Genomic DNA, 22,283 nt, shown 5'->3' with positions numbered 1-22,283 from the left:
AATAAAAAACAAAAGGGGGGTGGGAATGGTTACTAAATTCGTTCAGCGGCAGAGACCCACCCAGCTGTCACATCCCTGCAGCCAGAGCAGGCTTGGGTCCCAAGGCTTGACTTTCGTGGGCCTGAGGGACCTGGTGAGGATGTGCAGGCTAATGCAGCCCCATTGGAGATGTGCTGCCTGATCCCCACTCCAGGTGCCGAAATCTCCCGGGGCAGGGGAGCCAAGCTACAGCTAAACATGCCTGGGACACCCAAACGATGGTAGAACCTCTGGGTGGGAAGATGTTTGAAAAGTCACCTAACCTCCACATTTCCTGATGCTGTGATTTCCACCTGCAGCCTCTTTCCTTAAGGTCTCCCCACCGTGGGAAGACAATACCCTCAAAACCCGGTTTTCAAAAGCTTGGATTTTGTTCCCTGGATAAAGGTTACGGGGGGGAGAACTCAGACACAAGCCCTAGGGTGTTTGCACAGGCACAGGCCATCTAATTTCCAAGCAGGGACAGCACGTTTCCAAAGGCTCAGGTTCCCCCAGGTACACGAGCGGGGCTTAAGAAATGCTGCCGCCTTGTGGCCGCTTCCCGTAACAACAACCTGAAAACCGGTGCTCAGGGGCACTGCAATTCACAAGACCTGCTGGGCTGTAAATGACACCTGCCCTCGCTCAATATCTTGGGGTAAGTGTTCGAAAAGGATGTGAAAACAAGGCAGAACTGCAGGAAACGCAATCATCAGGTACGTGTTCCTGGCACGTTAAAGCACATAAAAAGCTGCTAATAGCACCAGTGACTGGGTTGGAAAAAAGGGGGTTTGGGCTTTTACCTGATGTATTAGGGAAAACGCCGAAGACCCTTTTTGGCCAATCTAATATCCGGTAATGCAAATCAACTCGACAAAGAGGTATCATCTCTCACCATTCAGAATGACCATCATCACCAACTCTAACAGCAAGAAATGCTGGAGGTGGCGTGGAATAAAAAGCTAACCCTGCCCAGGTGATGGTGGGAAGGTAAATTGCTAACAGCCACTCTGGAGAAGAGTTTGGAGCTTCCTAAACATCTAAAATCTAGAGCTACAGAGGATCCAGCCATTCCACTCTGGGCCGTATATCCTGGGAAAGTCAGTATCGAAGGACACATGCACTGCGATATTTAGTGCAGCCCTCTTTTCAAGAGCATAGACTTGCAAGCAAACTAATTGTCCCAGAAAGGAACAATGGATAAAGAACTTGCAGTACATATGAAGAGTGGAATATTACTCAGCCAAGAAATGAAGGAAATGAGTCCATTTGCAGCACTCGGATGGACCTAGGTAGAATCATACTGGATGACAAACGTCCGAGAAAGAGAAATATCATACGATATCACTTATAGGCACAATCTAAAAATTGATACAAATGAACCAACTTCCATAACAGAAACACAGTCACAGATTTGGAAAGCAAACCTATGGCTACCAGTGGGGAAAGTCAGCGGGAGAGGCATCAACCTGGAGTTGGAAATTGGCATACATACCGTTACATACAGAAAATGATTAATGAGTAAGGACCTGCTTTTAGCACATAGAATTTGACTCAATGCACTGTACCGGACGAAAAGAATATGGAAGCTTGGTAGTAATCCGCACAAAAGTACCGAAAACTCTCTGCATAAGAGAAGCAAGTACGAGTTCACCAGAAAGGAACACAACATTGCAAATCTGCTATATCCCGTTATGAGAATAAAAAACAAAAGGGGGGTGGGAATGGTTACTAAATTCGTTCAGCGGCAGAGACCCACCCAGCTGTCACATCCCTGCAGCCAGAGCAGGCTTGGGTCCCAAGGCTTGACTTTCGTGGGCCTGAGGGACCTGGTGAGGATGTGCAGGCTAATGCAGCCCCATTGGAGATGTGCTGCCTGATCCCCACTCCAGGTGCCGAAATCTCCCGGGGCAGGGGAGCCAAGCTACAGCTAAACATGCCTGGGACACCCAAACGATGGTAGAACCTCTGGGTGGGAAGATGTTTGAAAAGTCACCTAACCTCCACATTTCCTGATGCTGTGATTTCCACCTGCAGCCTCTTTCCTTAAGGTCTCCCCACCGTGGGAAGACAATACCCTCAAAACCCGGTTTTCAAAAGCTTGGATTTTGTTCCCTGGATAAAGGTTACGGGGGGGAGAACTCAGACACAAGCCCTAGGGTGTTTGCACAGGCACAGGCCATCTAATTTCCAAGCAGGGACAGCACGTTTCCAAAGGCTCAGGTTCCCCCAGGTACACGAGCGGGGCTTAAGAAATGCTGCCGCCTTGTGGCCGCTTCCCGTAACAACAACCTGAAAACCGGTGCTCAGGGGCACTGCAATTCACAAGACCTGCTGGGCTGTAAATGACACCTGCCCTCGCTCAATATCTTGGGGTAAGTGTTCGAAAAGGATGTGAAAACAAGGCAGAACTGCAGGAAACGCAATCATCAGGTACGTGTTCCTGGCACGTTAAAGCACATAAAAAGCTGCTAATAGCACCAGTGACTGGGTTGGAAAAAAGGGGGTTTGGGCTTTTACCTGATGTATTAGGGAAAACGCCGAAGACCCTTTTTGGCCAATCTAATATCCGGTAATGCAAATCAACTCGACAAAGAGGTATCATCTCTCACCATTCAGAATGACCATCATCACCAACTCTAACAGCAAGAAATGCTGGAGGTGGCGTGGAATAAAAAGCTAACCCTGCCCAGGTGATGGTGGGAAGGTAAATTGCTAACAGCCACTCTGGAGAAGAGTTTGGAGCTTCCTAAACATCTAAAATCTAGAGCTACAGAGGATCCAGCCATTCCACTCTGGGCCGTATATCCTGGGAAAGTCAGTATCGAAGGACACATGCACTGCGATATTTAGTGCAGCCCTCTTTTCAAGAGCATAGACTTGCAAGCAAACTAATTGTCCCAGAAAGGAACAATGGATAAAGAACTTGCGGTACATATGAAGAGCGGAATATTACTCAGCCAAGAAATGAAGGAAATGAGTCCATTTGCAGCACTCGGATGGACCTAGGTAGAATCATACTGGATGACAAACGTCCGAGAAAGAGAAATATCATACGATATCACTTATAGGCACAATCTAAAAATTGATACAAATGAACCAACTTCCATAACAGAAACACAGTCACAGATTTGGAAAGCAAACCTATGGCTACCAGTGGGGAAAGTCAGCGGGAGAGGCATCAACCTGGAGTTGGAAATTGGCATACATACCGTTACATACAGAAAATGATTAATGAGTAAGGACCTGCTTTTAGCACATAGAATTTGACTCAATGCACTGTACCGGACGAAAAGAATATGGAAGCTTGGTAGTAATCCGCACAAAAGTACCGAAAACTCTCTGCATAAGAGAAGCAAGTACGAGTTCACCAGAAAGGAACACAACATTGCAAATCTGCTATATCCCGTTATGAGAATAAAAAACAAAAGGGGGGTGGGAATGGTTACTAAATTCGTTCAGCGGCAGAGACCCACCCAGCTGTCACATCCCTGCAGCCAGAGCAGGCTTGGGTCCCAAGGCTTGACTTTCGTGGGCCTGAGGGACCTGGTGAGGATGTGCAGGCTAATGCAGCCCCATTGGAGATGTGCTGCCTGATCCCCACTCCAGGTGCCGAAATCTCCCGGGGCAGGGGAGCCAAGCTACAGCTAAACATGCCTGGGACACCCAAACGATGGTAGAACCTCTGGGTGGGAAGATGTTTGAAAAGTCACCTAACCTCCACATTTCCTGATGCTGTGATTTCCACCTGCAGCCTCTTTCCTTAAGGTCTCCCCACCGTGGGAAGACAATACCCTCAAAACCCGGTTTTCAAAAGCTTGGATTTTGTTCCCTGGATAAAGGTTACGGGGGGGAGAACTCAGACACAAGCCCTAGGGTGTTTGCACAGGCACAGGCCATCTAATTTCCAAGCAGGGACAGCACGTTTCCAAAGGCTCAGGTTCCCCCAGGTACACGAGCGGGGCTTAAGAAATGCTGCCGCCTTGTGGCCGCTTCCCGTAACAACAACCTGAAAACCGGTGCTCAGGGGCACTGCAATTCACAAGACCTGCTGGGCTGTAAATGACACCTGCCCTCGCTCAATATCTTGGGGTAAGTGTTCGAAAAGGATGTGAAAACAAGGCAGAACTGCAGGAAACGCAATCATCAGGTACGTGTTCCTGGCACGTTAAAGCACATAAAAAGCTGCTAATAGCACCAGTGACTGGGTTGGAAAAAAGGGGGTTTGGGCTTTTACCTGATGTATTAGGGAAAACGCCGAAGACCCTTTTTGGCCAATCTAATATCCGGTAATGCAAATCAACTCGACAAAGAGGTATCATCTCTCACCATTCAGAATGACCATCATCACCAACTCTAACAGCAAGAAATGCTGGAGGTGGCGTGGAATAAAAAGCTAACCCTGCCCAGGTGATGGTGGGAAGGTAAATTGCTAACAGCCACTCTGGAGAAGAGTTTGGAGCTTCCTAAACATCTAAAATCTAGAGCTACAGAGGATCCAGCCATTCCACTCTGGGCCGTATATCCTGGGAAAGTCAGTATCGAAGGACACATGCACTGCGATATTTAGTGCAGCCCTCTTTTCAAGAGCATAGACTTGCAAGCAAACTAATTGTCCCAGAAAGGAACAATGGATAAAGAACTTGCGGTACATATGAAGAGTGGAATATTACTCAGCCAAGAAATGAAGGAAATGAGTCCATTTGCAGCACTCGGATGGACCTAGGTAGAATCATACTGGATGACAAACGTCCGAGAAAGAGAAATATCATACGATATCACTTATAGGCACAATCTAAAAATTGATACAAATGAAACAACTTCCATAACAGAAACACAGTCACAGATTTGGAAAGCAAACCTATGGCTACCAGTGGGGAAAGTCAGCGGGAGAGGCATCAACCTGGAGTTGGAAATTGGCATACATACCGTTACATACAGAAAATGATTAATGAGTAAGGACCTGCTTTTAGCACATAGAATTTGACTCAATGCACTGTAACGGACGAAAAGAATATGGAAGCTTGGTAGTAATCCGCACAAAAGTACCGAAAACTCTCTGCATAAGAGAAGCAAGTACGAGTTCACCAGAAAGGAACACAACATTGCAAATCTGCTATATCCCGTTATGAGAATAAAAAACAAAAGGGGGGTGGGAATGGTTACTAAATTCGTTCAGCGGCAGAGACCCACCCAGCTGTCACATCCCTGCAGCCAGAGCAGGCTTGGGTCCCAAGGCTTGACTTTCGTGGGCCTGAGGGACCTGGTGAGGATGTGCAGGCTAATGCAGCCCCATTGGAGATGTGCTGCCTGATCCCCACTCCAGGTGCTGAAATCTCCCGGGGCAGGGGAGCCAAGCTACAGCTAAACATGCCTGGGACACCCAAACGATGGTAGAACCTCTGGGTGGGAAGATGTTTGAAAAGTCACCTAACCTCCACATTTCCTGATGCTGTGATTTCCACCTGCAGCCTCTTTCCTTAAGGTCTCCCCACCGTGGGAAGACAATACCCTCAAAACCCGGTTTTCAAAAGCTTGGATTTTGTTCCCTGGATAAAGGTTACGGGGGGGAGAACTCAGACACAAGCCCTAGGGTGTTTGCACAGGCACAGGCCATCTAATTTCCAAGCAGGGACAGCACGTTTCCAAAGGCTCAGGTTCCCCCAGGTACACGAGCGGGGCTTAAGAAATGCTGCCGCCTTGTGGCCGCTTCCCGTAACAACAACCTGAAAACCGGTGCTCAGGGGCACTGCAATTCACAAGACCTGCTGGGCTGTAAATGACACCTGCCCTCGCTCAATATCTTGGGGTAAGTGTTCGAAAAGGATGTGAAAACAAGGCAGAACTGCAGGAAACGCAATCATCAGGTACGTGTTCCTGGCACGTTAAAGCACATAAAAAGCTGCTAATAGCACCAGTGACTGGGTTGGAAAAAAGGGGCTTTGGGTTTTTACCTGATGTATTAGGGAAAACGCCGAAGACCCTTTTTGGCCAATCTAATATCCGGTAATGCAAATCAACTCGACAAAGAGGTATCATCTCTCACCATTCAGAATGACCATCATCACCAACTCTAACAGCAAGAAATGCTGGAGGTGGCGTGGAATAAAAAGCTAACCCTGCCCAGGTGATGGTGGGAAGGTAAATTGCTAACAGCCACTCTGGAGAAGAGTTTGGAGCTTCCTAAACATCTAAAATCTAGAGCTACAGAGGATCCAGCCATTCCACTCTGGGCCGCATATCCTGGGAAAGTCAGTATCGAAGGACACATGCACTGCGATATTTAGTGCAGCCCTCTTTTCAAGAGCATAGACTTGCAAGCAAACTAATTGTCCCAGAAAGGAACAATGGATAAAGAACTTGCGGTACATATGAAGAGTGGAATATTACTCAGCCAAGAAATGAAGGAAATGAGTCCATTTGCAGCACTCGGATGGACCTAGGTAGAATCATACTGGATGACAAACGTCCGAGAAAGAGAAATATCATACGATATCACTTATAGGCACAATCTAAAAATTGATACAAATGAACCAACTTCCATAACAGAAACACAGTCACAGATTTGGAAAGCAAACCTATGGCTACCAGTGGGGAAAGTCAGCGGGAGAGGCATCAACCTGGAGTTGGAAATTGGCATACCTACCGTTACATACAGAAAATGATTAATGAGTAAGGACCTGCTTTTAGCACATAGAATTTGACTCAATGCACTGTAACGGATGAAAAGAATATGGAAGCTTGGTAGTAATCCGCACAAAAGTACCGAAAACTCTCTGCATAAGAGAAGCAAGTACGAGTTCACCAGAAAGGAACACAACATTGCAAATCTGCTATATCCCGTTATGAGAATAAAAAACAAAAGGGGGGTGGGAATGGTTACTAAATTCGTTCAGCGGCAGAGACCCACCCAGCTGTCACATCCCTGCAGCCAGAGCAGGCTTGGGTCCCAAGGCTGGACTTTCGTGGGCCTGAGGGACCTGGTGAGGATGTGCAGGCTAATGCAGCCCCATTGGAGATGTGCTGCCTGATCCCCACTCCAGGTGCCAAAATCTCCCGGGGCAGGGGAGCCGAGCTACAGCTATTCATGCCTGGGACACCCAAAGGATGGTAGAACCTCTGGGCGGGAAGATGTTTGAAAAGTCACCTAACCTCCACATTTCCTGATGCTGTGATTCCCACCTGCAGCCTCTTTCCTTAAGGTCTCCCCACCGTGGGAAGACAATACCCTCAAAACCCGGTTTTCAACAGCTTGGATTTTGTTCCCTGGATGAAGGTTACGGGGGGGAGAACTCAGATACAAGCCCTAGGGTGTTTGCACAGGCACAGGCCATCTAATTTCCAAGCAGGGACAGGACTTTTCCAAAGGCTCCGGTTCCCCCAGGTACAGGAGTGGGGCTAAAGAAATGCTGCCGCCTTGTGGCCGCTTCCCGTAACAACAACCTGAAAACCTGTGCTCAGGGGCACTGCAAATTACATGGCCTGCAGTGCTGTAAAGAACATCTGACCTCGCTCAGTGTCTTGGGGTAGGTGATCGAAAAGGACGTGAAAACAAGGTTTAATTGCAGCAAATGCATTACAACAAGTAGGATTTACTGGCACATTAAAGCACGTAAAAACCTGCTTAATAGCACCAGTGACTCGGTTGGACAAACGGGGCATTCGGGTTTTTCCGGTGTGTATTACGGCAAACACCGAAGGCCCTTTTTGGCAATCGAATATTCCGGTAATGCAAATCAACTCGACAGAGAGGTATCACGTCGCATCATACAGAATGACCATCATCACCAAGTCTAAAAGCAAGAAATGCTGGAGGGGGCGAGGAAAAAAAGCTTACCCTGCCCAGATGATGATGGGAAGGTAAATTGTGAACAGCCACTCTGGAGAACAGTTTGGAGTTTCTTAAACCTCTAAAATCTACAGCTACAGAGGATCCGGAAATTCCACTGTGGAGCATATATCCTGGGAGAGCCAGTAATCAAAGGACACACGCACCCCAATATTAATGCAGCCCTGTTTTCAAGAGCATAGACTTGCAAGCAAACTAATTGTCCCAGAAAGGAACAATGGATAAAGTACTTGCGGTACATATGAACAATGGAGTATTACTCAGCCATGAAATGAAGGAAATGAGTCCATTTGCAGCACTCGGATGGACCTAGGTAGAATCATACTGGATGACAAACGTGCGAGAAAGAGAAATATCATACGATATCACTTATAGGCACAATCTAAAAATTGATACAAATGAACCAACTTCCATAACAGAAACACAGTCACAGATTTGGAAAGCAAACCTATGGCTACCAGTGGGGAAAGTCAGCGGGAGAGGCATCAACCTGGAGTTGGAAATTGGCATACATACCGTTACATACAGAAAACGATTAATGAATAAGGACCTGCTTTTAGCACATAGAATTTGACTCAATGCACTGTACCGGACGAAAAGAATATGGAAGCTTGGTAGTAATCCGCACAAAAGTACCGAAAACTCTCTGCATAAGAGAAGCAAGTACGAGTTCACCAGAAAGGAACACAACATTGCAAATCTGCTATATCCCGTTATGAGAATAAAAAACAAAAGGGGGGTGGGAATGGTTACTAAATTCGTTCAGCGGCAGAGACCCACCCAGCTGTCACATCCCTGCAGCCAGAGCAGGCTTGGGTCCCAAGGCTTGACTTTCGTGGGCCTGAGGGACCTGGTGAGGATGTGCAGGCTAATGCAGCCCCATTGGAGATGTGCTGCCTGATCCCCACTCCAGGTGCTGAAATCTCCCGGGGCAGGGGAGCCAAGCTACAGCTAAACATGCCTGGGACACCCAAACGATGGTAGAACCTCTGGGTGGGAAGATGTTTGAAAAGTCACCTAACCTCCACATTTCCTGATGCTGTGATTTCCACCTGCAGCCTCTTTCCTTAAGGTCTCCCCACCGTGGGAAGACAATACCCTCAAAACCCGGTTTTCAAAAGCTTGGATTTTGTTCCCTGGATAAAGGTTACGGGGGGGAGAACTCAGACACAAGCCCTAGGGTGTTTGCACAGGCACAGGCCATCTAATTTCCAAGCAGGGACAGCACGTTTCCAAAGGCTCAGGTTCCCCCAGGTACACGAGCGGGGCTTAAGAAATGCTGCCGCCTTGTGGCCGCTTCCCGTAACAACAACCTGAAAACCGGTGCTCAGGGGCACTGCAATTCACAAGACCTGCTGGGCTGTAAATGACACCTGCCCTCGCTCAATATCTTGGGGTAAGTGTTCGAAAAGGATGTGAAAACAAGGCAGAACTGCAGGAAACGCAATCATCAGGTACGTGTTCCTGGCACGTTAAAGCACATAAAAAGCTGCTAATAGCACCAGTGACTGGGTTGGAAAAAAGGGGGTTTGGGTTTTTACCTGATGTATTAGGGAAAACGCCGAAGACCCTTTTTGGCCAATCTAATATCCGGTAATGCAAATCAACTCGACAAAGAGGTATCATCTCTCACCATTCAGAATGACCATCATCACCAACTCTAACAGCAAGAAATGCTGGAGGTGGCGTGGAATAAAAAGCTAACCCTGCCCAGGTGATGGTGGGAAGGTAAATTGCTAACAGCCACTCTGGAGAAGAGTTTGGAGCTTCCTAAACATCTAAAATCTAGAGCTACAGAGGATCCAGCCATTCCACTCTGGGCCGTATATCCTGGGAAAGTCAGTATCGAAGGACACATGCACTGCGATATTTAGTGCAGCCCTCTTTTCAAGAGCATAGACTTGCAAGCAAACTAATTGTCCCAGAAAGGAACAATGGATAAAGAACTTGCGGTACATATGAAGAGTGGAATATTACTCAGCCAAGAAATGAAGGAAATGAGTCCATTTGCAGCACTCGGATGGACCTAGGTAGAATCATACTGGATGACAAACGTCCGAGAAAGAGAAATCTCATACGATATCACTTATAGGCACAATCTAAAAATTGATACAAATGAACCAACTTCCATAACAGAAACACAGTCACAGATTTGGAAAGCAAACCTATGGCTACCAGTGGGGAAAGTCAGCGGGAGAGGCATCAACCTGGAGTTGGAAATTGGCATACATACCGTTACATACAGAAAATGATTAATGAGTAAGGACCTGCTTTTAGCACATAGAATTTGACTCAATGCACTGTACCGGACGAAAAGAATATGGAAGCTTGGTAGTAATCCGCACAAAAGTACCGAAAACTCTCTGCATAAGAGAAGCAAGTACGAGTTCACCAGAAAGGAACACAACATTGCAAATCTGCTATATCCCGTTATGAGAATAAAAAACAAAAGGGGGGTGGGAATGGTTACTAAATTCGTTCAGCGGCAGAGACCCACCCAGCTGTCACATCCCTGCAGCCAGAGCAGGCTTGGGTCCCAAGGCTTGACTTTCGTGGGCCTGAGGGACCTGGTGAGGATGTGCAGGCTAATGCAGCCCCATTGGAGATGTGCTGCCTGATCCCCACTCCAGGTGCCGAAATCTCCCGGGGCAGGGGAGCCAAGCTACAGCTAAACATGCCTGGGACACCCAAACGATGGTAGAACCTCTGGGTGGGAAGATGTTTGAAAAGTCACCTAACCTCCACATTTCCTGATGCTGTGATTTCCACCTGCAGCCTCTTTCCTTAAGGTCTCCCCACCGTGGGAAGACAATACCCTCAAAACCCGGTTTTCAAAAGCTTGGATTTTGTTCCCTGGATAAAGGTTACGGGGGGGAGAACTCAGACACAAGCCCTAGGGTGTTTGCACAGGCACAGGCCATCTAATTTCCAAGCAGGGACAGCACGTTTCCAAAGGCTCAGGTTCCCCCAGGTACACGAGCGGGGCTTAAGAAATGCTGCCGCCTTGTGGCCGCTTCCCGTAACAACAACCTGAAAACCGGTGCTCAGGGGCACTGCAATTCACAAGACCTGCTGGGCTGTAAATGACACCTGCCCTCGCTCAATATCTTGGGGTAAGTGTTCGAAAAGGATGTGAAAACAAGGCAGAACTGCAGGAAACGCAATCATCAGGTACGTGTTCCTGGCACGTTAAAGCACATAAAAAGCTGCTAATAGCACCAGTGACTGGGTTGGAAAAAAGGGGGTTTGGGCTTTTACCTGATGTATTAGGGAAAACGCCGAAGACCCTTTTTGGCCAATCTAATATCCGGTAATGCAAATCAACTCGACAAAGAGGTATCATCTCTCACCATTCAGAATGACCATCATCACCAACTCTAACAGCAAGAAATGCTGGAGGTGGCGTGGAATAAAAAGCTAACCCTGCCCAGGTGATGGTGGGAAGGTAAATTGCTAACAGCCACTCTGGAGAAGAGTTTGGAGCTTCCTAAACATCTAAAATCTAGAGCTACAGAGGATCCAGCCATTCCACTCTGGGCCGTATATCCTGGGAAAGTCAGTATCGAAGGACACATGCACTGCGATATTTAGTGCAGCCCTCTTTTCAAGAGCATAGACTTGCAAGCAAACTAATTGTCCCAGAAAGGAACAATGGATAAAGAACTTGCAGTACATATGAAGAGTGGAATATTACTCAGCCAAGAAATGAAGGAAATGAGTCCATTTGCAGCACTCGGATGGACCTAGGTAGAATCATACTGGATGACAAACGTCCGAGAAAGAGAAATATCATACGATATCACTTATAGGCACAATCTAAAAATTGATACAAATGAACCAACTTCCATAACAGAAACACAGTCACAGATTTGGAAAGCAAACCTATGGCTACCAGTGGGGAAAGTCAGCGGGAGAGGCATCAACCTGGAGTTGGAAATTGGCATACATACCGTTACATACAGAAAATGATTAATGAGTAAGGACCTGCTTTTAGCACATAGAATTTGACTCAATGCACTGTACCGGACGAAAAGAATATGGAAGCTTGGTAGTAATCCGCACAAAAGTACCGAAAACTCTCTGCATAAGAGAAGCAAGTACGAGTTCACCAGAAAGGAACACAACATTGCAAATCTGCTATATCCCGTTATGAGAATAAAAAACAAAAGGGGGGTGGGAATGGTTACTAAATTCGTTCAGCGGCAGAGACCCACCCAGCTGTCACATCCCTGCAGCCAGAGCAGGCTTGGGTCCCAAGGCTTGACTTTCGTGGGCCTGAGGGACCTGGTGAGGATGTGCAGGCTAATGCAGCCCCATTGGAGATGTGCTGCCTGATCCCCACTCCAGGTGCCGAAATCTCCCGGGGCAGGGGAGCCAAGCTACAGCTAAACATGCCTGGGACACCCAAACGATGGTAGAACCTCTGGGTGGGAAGATGTTTGAAAAGTCACCTAACCTCCACATTTCCTGATGCTGTGATTTCCACCTGCAGCCTCTTTCCTTAAGGTCTCCCCACCGTGGGAAGACAATACCCTCAAAACCCGGTTTTCAAAAGCTTGGATTTTGTTCCCTGGATAAAGGTTACGGGGGGGAGAACTCAGACACAAGCCCTAGGGTGTTTGCACAGGCACAGGCCATCTAATTTCCAAGCAGGGACAGCACGTTTCCAAAGGCTCAGGTTCCCCCAGGTACACGAGCGGGGCTTAAGAAATGCTGCCGCCTTGTGGCCGCTTCCCGTAACAACAACCTGAAAACCGGTGCTCAGGGGCACTGCAATTCACAAGACCTGCTGGGCTGTAAATGACACCTGCCCTCGCTCAATATCTTGGGGTAAGTGTTCGAAAAGGATGTGAAAACAAGGCAGAACTGCAGGAAACGCAATCATCAGGTACGTGTTCCTGGCACGTTAAAGCACATAAAAAGCTGCTAATAGCACCAGTGACTGGGTTGGAAAAAAGGGGGTTTGGGCTTTTACCTGATGTATTAGGGAAAACGCCGAAGACCCTTTTTGGCCAATCTAATATCCGGTAATGCAAATCAACTCGACAAAGAGGTATCATCTCTCACCATTCAGAATGACCATCATCACCAACTCTAACAGCAAGAAATGCTGGAGGTGGCGTGGAATAAAAAGCTAACCCTGCCCAGGTGATGGTGGGAAGGTAAATTGCTAACAGCCACTCTGGAGAAGAGTTTGGAGCTTCCTAAACATCTAAAATCTAGAGCTACAGAGGATCCAGCCATTCCACTCTGGGCCGTATATCCTGGGAAAGTCAGTATCGAAGGACACATGCACTGCGATATTTAGTGCAGCCCTCTTTTCAAGAGCATAGACTTGCAAGCAAACTAATTGTCCCAGAAAGGAACAATGGATAAAGAACTTGCGGTACATATGAAGAGCGGAATATTACTCAGCCAAGAAATGAAGGAAATGAGTCCATTTGCAGCACTCGGATGGACCTAGGTAGAATCATACTGGATGACAAACGTCCGAGAAAGAGAAATATCATACGATATCACTTATAGGCACAATCTAAAAATTGATACAAATGAACCAACTTCCATAACAGAAACACAGTCACAGATTTGGAAAGCAAACCTATGGCTACCAGTGGGGAAAGTCAGCGGGAGAGGCATCAACCTGGAGTTGGAAATTGGCATACATACCGTTACATACAGAAAATGATTAATGAGTAAGGACCTGCTTTTAGCACATAGAATTTGACTCAATGCACTGTACCGGACGAAAAGAATATGGAAGCTTGGTAGTAATCCGCACAAAAGTACCGAAAACTCTCTGCATAAGAGAAGCAAGTACGAGTTCACCAGAAAGGAACACAACATTGCAAATCTGCTATATCCCGTTATGAGAATAAAAAACAAAAGGGGGGTGGGAATGGTTACTAAATTCGTTCAGCGGCAGAGACCCACCCAGCTGTCACATCCCTGCAGCCAGAGCAGGCTTGGGTCCCAAGGCTTGACTTTCGTGGGCCTGAGGGACCTGGTGAGGATGTGCAGGCTAATGCAGCCCCATTGGAGATGTGCTGCCTGATCCCCACTCCAGGTGCCGAAATCTCCCGGGGCAGGGGAGCCAAGCTACAGCTAAACATGCCTGGGACACCCAAACGATGGTAGAACCTCTGGGTGGGAAGATGTTTGAAAAGTCACCTAACCTCCACATTTCCTGATGCTGTGATTTCCACCTGCAGCCTCTTTCCTTAAGGTCTCCCCACCGTGGGAAGACAATACCCTCAAAACCCGGTTTTCAAAAGCTTGGATTTTGTTCCCTGGATAAAGGTTACGGGGGGGAGAACTCAGACACAAGCCCTAGGGTGTTTGCACAGGCACAGGCCATCTAATTTCCAAGCAGGGACAGCACGTTTCCAAAGGCTCAGGTTCCCCCAGGTACACGAGCGGGGCTTAAGAAATGCTGCCGCCTTGTGGCCGCTTCCCGTAACAACAACCTGAAAACCGGTGCTCAGGGGCACTGCAATTCACAAGACCTGCTGGGCTGTAAATGACACCTGCCCTCGCTCAATATCTTGGGGTAAGTGTTCGAAAAGGATGTGAAAACAAGGCAGAACTGCAGGAAACGCAATCATCAGGTACGTGTTCCTGGCACGTTAAAGCACATAAAAAGCTGCTAATAGCACCAGTGACTGGGTTGGAAAAAAGGGGGTTTGGGCTTTTACCTGATGTATTAGGGAAAACGCCGAAGACCCTTTTTGGCCAATCTAATATCCGGTAATGCAAATCAACTCGACAAAGAGGTATCATCTCTCACCATTCAGAATGACCATCATCACCAACTCTAACAGCAAGAAATGCTGGAGGTGGCGTGGAATAAAAAGCTAACCCTGCCCAGGTGATGGTGGGAAGGTAAATTGCTAACAGCCACTCTGGAGAAGAGTTTGGAGCTTCCTAAACATCTAAAATCTAGAGCTACAGAGGATCCAGCCATTCCACTCTGGGCCGTATATCCTGGGAAAGTCAGTATCGAAGGACACATGCACTGCGATATTTAGTGCAGCCCTCTTTTCAAGAGCATAGACTTGCAAGCAAACTAATTGTCCCAGAAAGGAACAATGGATAAAGAACTTGCGGTACATATGAAGAGTGGAATATTACTCAGCCAAGAAATGAAGGAAATGAGTCCATTTGCAGCACTCGGATGGACCTAGGTAGAATCATACTGGATGACAAACGTCCGAGAAAGAGAAATATCATACGATATCACTTATAGGCACAATCTAAAAATTGATACAAATGAAACAACTTCCATAACAGAAACACAGTCACAGATTTGGAAAGCAAACCTATGGCTACCAGTGGGGAAAGTCAGCGGGAGAGGCATCAACCTGGAGTTGGAAATTGGCATACATACCGTTACATACAGAAAATGATTAATGAGTAAGGACCTGCTTTTAGCACATAGAATTTGACTCAATGCACTGTAACGGACGAAAAGAATATGGAAGCTTGGTAGTAATCCGCACAAAAGTACCGAAAACTCTCTGCATAAGAGAAGCAAGTACGAGTTCACCAGAAAGGAACACAACATTGCAAATCTGCTATATCCCGTTATGAGAATAAAAAACAAAAGGGGGGTGGGAATGGTTACTAAATTCGTTCAGCGGCAGAGACCCACCCAGCTGTCACATCCCTGCAGCCAGAGCAGGCTTGGGTCCCAAGGCTTGACTTTCGTGGGCCTGAGGGACCTGGTGAGGATGTGCAGGCTAATGCAGCCCCATTGGAGATGTGCTGCCTGATCCCCACTCCAGGTGCTGAAATCTCCCGGGGCAGGGGAGCCAAGCTACAGCTAAACATGCCTGGGACACCCAAACGATGGTAGAACCTCTGGGTGGGAAGATGTTTGAAAAGTCACCTAACCTCCACATTTCCTGATGCTGTGATTTCCACCTGCAGCCTCTTTCCTTAAGGTCTCCCCACCGTGGGAAGACAATACCCTCAAAACCCGGTTTTCAAAAGCTTGGATTTTGTTCCCTGGATAAAGGTTACGGGGGGGAGAACTCAGACACAAGCCCTAGGGTGTTTGCACAGGCACAGGCCATCTAATTTCCAAGCAGGGACAGCACGTTTCCAAAGGCTCAGGTTCCCCCAGGTACACGAGCGGGGCTTAAGAAATGCTGCCGCCTTGTGGCCGCTTCCCGTAACAACAACCTGAAAACCGGTGCTCAGGGGCACTGCAATTCACAAGACCTGCTGGGCTGTAAATGACACCTGCCCTCGCTCAATATCTTGGGGTAAGTGTTCGAAAAGGATGTGAAAACAAGGCAGAACTGCAGGAAACGCAATCATCAGGTACGTGTTCCTGGCACGTTAAAGCACATAAAAAGCTGCTAATAGCACCAGTGACTGGGTTGGAAAAAAGGGGCTTTGGGTTTTTACCTGATGTATTAGGGAAAACGCCGAAGACCCTTTTTGGCCAATCTAATATCCGGTAATGCAAATCAACTCGACAAAGAGGTATCATCTCTCACCATTCAGAATGACCATCATCACCAACTCTAACAGCAAGAAATGCTGGAGGTGGCGTGGAATAAAAAGCTAACCCTGCCCAGGTGATGGTGGGAAGGTAAATTGCTAACAGCCACTCTGGAGAAGAGTTTGGAGCTTCCTAAACATCTAAAATCTAGAGCTACAGAGGATCCAGCCATTCCACTCTGGGCCGCATATCCTGGGAAAGTCAGTATCGAAGGACACATGCACTGCGATATTTAGTGCAGCCCTCTTTTCAAGAGCATAGACTTGCAAGCAAACTAATTGTCCCAGAAAGGAACAATGGATAAAGAACTTGCGGTACATATGAAGAGTGGAATATTACTCAGCCAAGAAATGAAGGAAATGAGTCCATTTGCAGCACTCGGATGGACCTAGGTAGAATCATACTGGATGACAAACGTCCGAGAAAGAGAAATATCATACGATATCACTTATAGGCACAATCTAAAAATTGATACAAATGAACCAACTTCCATAACAGAAACACAGTCACAGATTTGGAAAGCAAACCTATGGCTACCAGTGGGGAAAGTCAGCGGGAGAGGCATCAACCTGGAGTTGGAAATTGGCATACCTACCGTTACATACAGAAAATGATTAATGAGTAAGGACCTGCTTTTAGCACATAGAATTTGACTCAATGCACTGTAACGGATGAAAAGAATATGGAAGCTTGGTAGTAATCCGCACAAAAGTACCGAAAACTCTCTGCATAAGAGAAGCAAGTACGAGTTCACCAGAAAGGAACACAACATTGCAAATCTGCTATATCCCGTTATGAGAATAAAAAACAAAAGGGGGGTGGGAATGGTTACTAAATTCGTTCAGCGGCAGAGACCCACCCAGCTGTCACATCCCTGCAGCCAGAGCAGGCTTGGGTCCCAAGGCTGGACTTTCGTGGGCCTGAGGGACCTGGTGAGGATGTGCAGGCTAATGCAGCCCCATTGGAGATGTGCTGCCTGATCCCCACTCCAGGTGCCAAAATCTCCCGGGGCAGGGGAGCCGAGCTACAGCTATTCATGCCTGGGACACCCAAAGGATGGTAGAACCTCTGGGCGGGAAGATGTTTGAAAAGTCACCTAACCTCCACATTTCCTGATGCTGTGATTCCCACCTGCAGCCTCTTTCCTTAAGGTCTCCCCACCGTGGGAAGACAATACCCTCAAAACCCGGTTTTCAACAGCTTGGATTTTGTTCCCTGGATGAAGGTTACGGGGGGGAGAACTCAGATACAAGCCCTAGGGTGTTTGCACAGGCACAGGCCATCTAATTTCCAAGCAGGGACAGGACTTTTCCAAAGGCTCCGGTTCCCCCAGGTACAGGAGTGGGGCTAAAGAAATGCTGCCGCCTTGTGGCCGCTTCCCGTAACAACAACCTGAAAACCTGTGCTCAGGGGCACTGCAAATTACATGGCCTGCAGTGCTGTAAAGAACATCTGACCTCGCTCAGTGTCTTGGGGTAGGTGATCGAAAAGGACGTGAAAACAAGGTTTAATTGCAGCAAATGCATTACAACAAGTAGGATTTACTGGCACATTAAAGCACGTAAAAACCTGCTTAATAGCACCAGTGACTCGGTTGGACAAACGGGGCATTCGGGTTTTTCCGGTGTGTATTACGGCAAACACCGAAGGCCCTTTTTGGCAATCGAATATTCCGGTAATGCAAATCAACTCGACAGAGAGGTATCACGTCGCATCATACAGAATGACCATCATCACCAAGTCTAAAAGCAAGAAATGCTGGAGGGGGCGAGGAAAAAAAGCTTACCCTGCCCAGATGATGATGGGAAGGTAAATTGTGAACAGCCACTCTGGAGAACAGTTTGGAGTTTCTTAAACCTCTAAAATCTACAGCTACAGAGGATCCGGAAATTCCACTGTGGAGCATATATCCTGGGAGAGCCAGTAATCAAAGGACACACGCACCCCAATATTAATGCAGCCCTGTTTTCAAGAGCATAGACTTGCAAGCAAACTAATTGTCCCAGAAAGGAACAATGGATAAAGTACTTGCGGTACATATGAACAATGGAGTATTACTCAGCCATGAAATGAAGGAAATGAGTCCATTTGCAGCACTCGGATGGACCTAGGTAGAATCATACTGGATGACAAACGTGCGAGAAAGAGAAATATCATACGATATCACTTATAGGCACAATCTAAAAATTGATACAAATGAACCAACTTCCATAACAGAAACACAGTCACAGATTTGGAAAGCAAACCTATGGCTACCAGTGGGGAAAGTCAGCGGGAGAGGCATCAACCTGGAGTTGGAAATTGGCATACATACCGTTACATACAGAAAACGATTAATGAATAAGGACCTGCTTTTAGCACATAGAATTTGACTCAATGCACTGTACCGGACGAAAAGAATATGGAAGCTTGGTAGTAATCCGCACAAAAGTACCGAAAACTCTCTGCATAAGAGAAGCAAGTACGAGTTCACCAGAAAGGAACACAACATTGCAAATCTGCTATATCCCGTTATGAGAATAAAAAACAAAAGGGGGGTGGGAATGGTTACTAAATTCGTTCAGCGGCAGAGACCCACCCAGCTGTCACATCCCTGCAGCCAGAGCAGGCTTGGGTCCCAAGGCTTGACTTTCGTGGGCCTGAGGGACCTGGTGAGGATGTGCAGGCTAATGCAGCCCCATTGGAGATGTGCTGCCTGATCCCCACTCCAGGTGCTGAAATCTCCCGGGGCAGGGGAGCCAAGCTACAGCTAAACATGCCTGGGACACCCAAACGATGGTAGAACCTCTGGGTGGGAAGATGTTTGAAAAGTCACCTAACCTCCACATTTCCTGATGCTGTGATTTCCACCTGCAGCCTCTTTCCTTAAGGTCTCCCCACCGTGGGAAGACAATACCCTCAAAACCCGGTTTTCAAAAGCTTGGATTTTGTTCCCTGGATAAAGGTTACGGGGGGGAGAACTCAGACACAAGCCCTAGGGTGTTTGCACAGGCACAGGCCATCTAATTTCCAAGCAGGGACAGCACGTTTCCAAAGGCTCAGGTTCCCCCAGGTACACGAGCGGGGCTTAAGAAATGCTGCCGCCTTGTGGCCGCTTCCCGTAACAACAACCTGAAAACCGGTGCTCAGGGGCACTGCAATTCACAAGACCTGCTGGGCTGTAAATGACACCTGCCCTCGCTCAATATCTTGGGGTAAGTGTTCGAAAAGGATGTGAAAACAAGGCAGAACTGCAGGAAACGCAATCATCAGGTACGTGTTCCTGGCACGTTAAAGCACATAAAAAGCTGCTAATAGCACCAGTGACTGGGTTGGAAAAAAGGGGGTTTGGGTTTTTACCTGATGTATTAGGGAAAACGCCGAAGACCCTTTTTGGCCAATCTAATATCCGGTAATGCAAATCAACTCGACAAAGAGGTATCATCTCTCACCATTCAGAATGACCATCATCACCAACTCTAACAGCAAGAAATGCTGGAGGTGGCGTGGAATAAAAAGCTAACCCTGCCCAGGTGATGGTGGGAAGGTAAATTGCTAACAGCCACTCTGGAGAAGAGTTTGGAGCTTCCTAAACATCTAAAATCTAGAGCTACAGAGGATCCAGCCATTCCACTCTGGGCCGTATATCCTGGGAAAGTCAGTATCGAAGGACACATGCACTGCGATATTTAGTGCAGCCCTCTTTTCAAGAGCATAGACTTGCAAGCAAACTAATTGTCCCAGAAAGGAACAATGGATAAAGAACTTGCGGTACATATGAAGAGTGGAATATTACTCAGCCAAGAAATGAAGGAAATGAGTCCATTTGCAGCACTCGGATGGACCTAGGTAGAATCATACTGGATGACAAACGTCCGAGAAAGAGAAATCTCATACGATATCACTTATAGGCACAATCTAAAAATTGATACAAATGAACCAACTTCCATAACAGAAACACAGTCACAGATTTGGAAAGCAAACCTATGGCTACCAGTGGGGAAAGTCAGCGGGAGAGGCATCAACCTGGAGTTGGAAATTGGCATACATACCGTTACATACAGAAAATGATTAATGAGTAAGGACCTGCTTTTAGCACATAGAATTTGACTCAATGCACTGTACCGGACGAAAAGAATATGGAAGCTTGGTAGTAATCCGCACAAAAGTACCGAAAACTCTCTGCATAAGAGAAGCAAGTACGAGTTCACCAGAAAGGAACACAACATTGCAAATCTGCTATATCCCGTTATGAGAATAAAAAACAAAAGGGGGGTGGGAATGGTTACTAAATTCGTTCAGCGGCAGAGACCCACCCAGCTGTCACATCCCTGCAGCCAGAGCAGGCTTGGGTCCCAAGGCTTGACTTTCGTGGGCCTGAGGGACCTGGTGAGGATGTGCAGGCTAATGCAGCCCCATTGGAGATGTGCTGCCTGATCCCCACTCCAGGTGCCGAAATCTCCCGGGGCAGGGGAGCCAAGCTACAGCTAAACATGCCTGGGACACCCAAACGATGGTAGAACCTCTGGGTGGGAAGATGTTTGAAAAGTCACCTAACCTCCACATTTCCTGATGCTGTGATTTCCACCTGCAGCCTCTTTCCTTAAGGTCTCCCCACCGTGGGAAGACAATACCCTCAAAACCCGGTTTTCAAAAGCTTGGATTTTGTTCCCTGGATAAAGGTTACGGGGGGGAGAACTCAGACACAAGCCCTAGGGTGTTTGCACAGGCACAGGCCATCTAATTTCCAAGCAGGGACAGCACGTTTCCAAAGGCTCAGGTTCCCCCAGGTACACGAGCGGGGCTTAAGAAATGCTGCCGCCTTGTGGCCGCTTCCCGTAACAACAACCTGAAAACCGGTGCTCAGGGGCACTGCAATTCACAAGACCTGCTGGGCTGTAAATGACACCTGCCCTCGCTCAATATCTTGGGGTAAGTGTTCGAAAAGGATGTGAAAACAAGGCAGAACTGCAGGAAACGCAATCATCAGGTACGTGTTCCTGGCACGTTAAAGCACATAAAAAGCTGCTAATAGCACCAGTGACTGGGTTGGAAAAAAGGGGGTTTGGGCTTTTACCTGATGTATTAGGGAAAACGCCGAAGACACTTTTTGGCCAATCTAATATCCGGTAATGCAAATCAACTCGACAAAGAGGTATCATCTCTCACCATTCAGAATGACCATCATCACCAACTCTAACAGCAAGAAATGCTGGAGGTGGCGTGGAATAAAAAGCTAACCCTGCCCAGGTGATGGTGGGAAGGTAAATTGCTAACAGCCACTCTGGAGAAGAGTTTGGAGCTTCCTAAACATCTAAAATCTAGAGCTACAGAGGATCCAGCCATTCCACTCTGGGCCGTATATCCTGGGAAAGTCAGTATCGAAGGACACATGCACTGCGATATTTAGTGCAGCCCTCTTTTCAAGAGCATAGACTTGCAAGCAAACTAATTGTCCCAGAAAGGAACAATGGATAAAGAACTTGCGGTACATATGAAGAGTGGAATATTACTCAGCCAAGAAATGAAGGAAATGAGTCCATTTGCAGCACTCGGATGGACCTAGGTAGAATCATACTGGATGACAAACGTCCGAGAAAGAGAAATATCATACGATATCACTTATAGGCACAATCTAAAAATTGATACAAATGAACCAACTTCCATAACAGAAACACAGTCACAGATTTGGAAAGCAAACCTATGGCTACCAGTGGGGAAAGTCAGCGGGAGAGGCATCAACCTGGAGTTGGAAATTGGCATACATACCGTTACATACAGAAAATGATTAATGAGTAAGGACCTGCTTTTAGCACATAGAATTTGACTCAATGCACTGTACCGGACGAAAAGAATATGGAAGCTTGGTAGTAATCCGCACAAAAGTACCGAAAACTCTCTGCATAAGAGAAGCAAGTACGAGTTCACCAG

The sequence above is a fragment of the Balaenoptera acutorostrata genome, chromosome 7 (genome assembly GCF_949987535.1).
Source record: "Balaenoptera acutorostrata chromosome 7, mBalAcu1.1, whole genome shotgun sequence".
Lineage (NCBI taxonomy): Eukaryota > Metazoa > Chordata > Mammalia > Artiodactyla > Balaenopteridae > Balaenoptera > Balaenoptera acutorostrata.
The sequence above is the reverse complement of the archived record's forward strand: the minus strand, read 5'-3'. Positions refer to the sequence as shown.